Consider the following 4,916-nt stretch of genomic DNA (forward strand, 5'->3'; position numbering starts at 1 on the left):
TACAGATAAATGGCCTGGAAGGTGTTAAACTGGGTATCGTCTTTCTCATCCCTATACTGGATCCACGTTGAGAGGATATGTGCAGACACCTAACAGCAACGTCTGCCTCTGATACTAACTTGGCTGACTCTGTAGCATCACATGCCCTTTTTAAACCAGCAACAAAATGGATCTCCATTTTTCCTCCTTTAGATTTTGTAATCTGTCAAGCATTATCCCTGATGTCTATTTCTGCTTGCACCATGGTGCTAGTTCAACAACGAATGTGGAAAGTGCTAGTGCACATCAAACTATGAGAGTACATATAAAGGAGCATGCAACTGCAACTTGGCTCGGTCGGGTACCGTCTTGGTGTTGATGCTCATGAGGTTCATCTGATCTTGCCAAGTCCTGTTGTGTCAGCAGTGCTTCAGAAGTAGTGTTAGGTCTGAAGGCAGCTTGGGAACTGGCCACTTGCAGAGCAAACGAACGAGTAACTCGTTGAGATGCCAGTACAGTTGAAGCGGATGCTGCAGCTGGTGGAGCAGGTGATACCGTATTTGTAGATTTAGCCGGTGGACTTGGACCTTCTACTGCACTACAAGTACCAACAGAATCTCGAGGGCAGATCCTTTTCTGTTGCACCCGACAAGTAACACCATTCCCTACTATATTCTTTTCCCTGCTCTTTTTTGACTTTGCCATGTCAAGCCGTACCCACAACACAAAAGCATAAAATCACTCTTCAGAACTCATTGACGCATGATACAGACAAGCAATACTTTGATGTAAGACAATCGTATGAGGATGGAATATGTAAGAAAAACAGGACGGCATAACATGTTCACAACTGCGATTGGTAAACTAAGCAGAAGGATTTTCAAAAAAATAGAAGTAATGCAAGCTAGACACCATATGAAAGATGCAACCAATATCACTATGCCAAGTTAAAAGTGTCTTGTCATAAGTGGCACTTAGAAAAAACTAGAAACAATACAACCTAGAAATCAATGCAAGATGCAACCACTATCAAACTACCATGTTAAATGCGTCCAATCATGAGTGACTGATGCGGGATACACATTAACAGTACTTTAATGTAAGAACATGGTATGATAGATAGATAGATGAAGTGTATTCTAGACATAGAAAGGCATGTCATATGCACATGTATAATGTATAAACTCAGCAGGTGCAATTTAATCAAAATAAAAGAAATACAGGCTAGACAACATATGCAACATGAAACCAATTATCACACTGTCAACTTAGAGAAAGCACCTGCGATGGTGGAGTACGGGAGATGAACTCATCATGTAGACTTGGGACTTCAACTGCATTAGCAGTAGTAGTGGCAATCTAGAGAGTCTCTGTTTGTGTCAGTCCGGAGGACCACCAACATACCCTAACTTACTGTTTTCCTTCGTCCTTTCCGATATTGCCTTATGAAGTCAAAACCATAAGAAGATGAATAAAATTAGCTCTGCATAACTGTTTGATGCATGATACAGATGAACACTGCTTTGATGTAAGGCAAGCGCATGATAGGAGGATGGAATATATACAAAAAAGACATCATTACATATTCGCACGTACGATAGAAGGATGGAATATGTATGAAAAACAGTAAGCAGAAAGCATTTCAACAAAACTAGAAGAAATGAAAGATAGGCACCATATGAACATGCAACCAATATCACTCTATCAGGTAAAAAGTGTCTCGTCGTATGTGTCATTTCATGATATTAGAAGAAGTATGATAACCCACAAGTATAGGGGGATCGCAACAGTTTTCTAGGGTAGAGTATTCAACCCAAATTTATTGATTCGACACAAGGGGAGCCAAAGAATATTCTTGAGTATTAGCAGCTGAGTTGTCAATTCAACCACACCTGAAAGACTTAATATCTGTAGCAAAGTATTTAGTAGCAAAGTAGTATGGAAGTAATGGTAACGGTGGCAAAAGTAACCATAGCAGTTTTGTAGCAATCATAACAGTGGCAACGGAAAAGTAACGAAGCAAAGATCAATATGTGAAAAGCTCGTAGGCAATGGATCCATGATGGATAATTATGTCGGATGGCATTCATCATGCAAAGGTTATAACATAGGGTGACACAGAACTAGCTCCAGTTCATCAATGCAATGTAGGAATGTATTCCAAATATAGTCATACGTGCTTGTGGAAAAGAACTTGCATGACATCTTTTGTCCTGCCCTCCCGTGGCAGCGGGGTCCTATTGGAAACTAAGGGATATTAAGGCCTCCTTTTAATAGAGTATGGGACCAAGGCATTAGCACTTAGTGAATACATGAACTCCTCAAACTACGGTCATCACCAGGAGTGGTCCCGACTATTGTCACTCCGAGGTTGCCGGATCACAACACGTAGTAGGTGACTATAACTTGCAATATCAGATCAAGAACACAAATATATTCTTGGAAACATAATAGGTTCAGATCTGAAATCATGGCACTCAGGCCCTAGTGACAAGCATTAGGCATAGCAAAGTCATAGCAACATCAATCTTAGAACATAGTGGATACTAGGGATGAAACCCTAACAAAACTAACTCGATTACATGATAAATCTCATCCAACCCATCACGGTCCAGCAAGCCTATGATGGAATTACTCACGGACGACGGTGAGCATCATGGAATTGGTAATAGAGGATGGTTGATGATGATGATGGTGTCGGATTCCCCTCTACGGAGCCCCTAACGGACTCCAGATCAGCCCTCCCGAGGAAGAATAGGGCTTGGCGGCGGCTCCATATCGTAAAACGCGATGAATCCTTCTCCCTAATTTTTTTCTCCCCGAAAGTGATTATATGGAATTGGAGTTGAGGTCGGTGGAGGTCCAGGGGGCCCACAAGGTCGGAGGGTGCGCCCCACCCTTGTGGCTAGGGTGTGGGCCCCCTGGTGCTGATTCTTTCGCCAATATTTTTTTATTAATTCCAAAAATAATCTCCGTTGATTTTCAGGTCATCCCGAGAACTTTTTATTCTGCACAAAAATAACACCATGGCAATTCTGCTGAAAACAGCGCCAGTCTGGGTTAGTTCCATTCAAATCATGCAAGTTAGAGTCCAAAACAAGGTCAAAAGAGTTTGGAAAAGTGGATACGTTGGAGACGTATCAACTCCCCCAAGCTTAAACCCTTGCTTGTCCACAAGCAATTCAGTTGATAAACTAAAAGTGATAAAGGAAAAACTTTTACAAACTGTGTTTGATCTTGTTGTGGCAAATATATAAAGCCGGCATTTAGGTTTTCAGCAAAGATTATGAACTAACCATATTCAGAATGACATTTAGGTCTCACATTTACTCATATCAATGGCATAATCAACTACCAAGCAATAATAATAAATTTCGGGTGACAACACTTCTTCAAAACAATCATGATATAATATAACAAGAGGGTATCTCGCTAGCCCTTGCTGAGACTGCAAAACATAAATGCAGAGCACCTTTGAAGGTCGAGAATTGACTAGACATTGTAATTCATGGTAAACGAGATCCAGTCATAGTCATACTCAATATAAATCTTTACCTAATATTAAAGGACGGAGGTTTTCATAGTTCTCCATACGTCAGCGTTTTATATCCGTTGATTTCATGTTAATCATAAAGATTGATGGATGAGATCTATATCTATAGGTAATATTTTTACTCTGTCATTAATATTCACAGAAAAGTCCCTGTGTTTTTTCATGATCAACCCGCACTCCAAACAATAAATAGAAAAAAATGGTTCAAACATCTTCATCTCTTTTTTTCATAGCCACGCATCTAAAATTTCCTCTCCTCTTGGCTTCTCGCGGTGACCCCAGGCTCTCCAACTTGGCTGCCGCGGCCTCCTTCCAAGCCACGCCGGCCTCGCTCCCTGAGTCGTTCCTCGTGCAGCTCTCTCCTCGACGCCCCTCCCTGTTGCCTCGACCGTGGCCTGCACGTCACCCGCCCGTGCGGATCGCTCTCCTCGCTCGCCGCCTCCGACTCCTTTGATGCCTTTGTCATTACCGTCGATGTGGCTTGTTAGCTGAGGTGGAGGAGGAGGTCATGGGGGTTAGGGGGAGGTAGGGGAGTACATGCAATCACCGGAGGAGGCCAAGTTGTACATGGGCAACGTTCCCGACGTCGATAACGAGCACCTCTCGCTACTCTTCAAGTAAGCCAGCATCATCGAGTTCTCTGAGGTGAGAAAATCTTCCTCTTAGCATGCCACTGCTCCCATTCCTTTTTCCACCAGCGTCTCTTCTGCATGCAGACACATATTTTCTTGGTGATGAGAATGCCACAAATCATCTATCCCTAAATTGTGATTATGTGTCCGTGTTCTTGCAAGGCTGAAACTGAAACATAATGATGTCTGATCGAATCTATTGGTTGTGGCATTGAAGCTCACATGATGGAGTGTTTATGCACGACTTGCACATCCAGTTCTTCATGTAAATGATGGCCGATTGAATGTGGTTGTTGTGCTGTTGAAGCTCACATGATGAAGTGTTTATGCATGACCGAAGTTGGCACATTCAGTTTTGGATGTAAATGATGCCTAAATGAATGTGGAATCTCCAATGATGGACCTGCTAGAATTTAGTTTGCAAGCTTGTGGTATGATAAGTTGTAGTATATTTGCTCAACAATGCTATGTGAAGGGATGCATCACGCATGTGTTCTGTACTAAAATACTGTGAAATACAGATATACTACTATCATGAATGTTTCTACTCTATCTCAATTTTGGTATGGTATTGAAGCTCTTCTATCACTTTATTTTGAGTACTGACTATCATCCGAATATGAAGTAACATGAGAAGTCAAAGTCTGTTGAATTTTTTTCCAGTCCAGTCAGATTGATAGCTCAGTAGAGAAACATTTAAGATTGATATTTGAGATATTACCTTTGCATTTAAGGTGAAGGAGCAACCAAAT

This window comes from Triticum urartu, chromosome 1, assembly GCF_003073215.2.
Source record: "Triticum urartu cultivar G1812 chromosome 1, Tu2.1, whole genome shotgun sequence".
In the NCBI taxonomy this organism is placed as follows: Eukaryota; Viridiplantae; Streptophyta; class Magnoliopsida; order Poales; family Poaceae; genus Triticum; species Triticum urartu.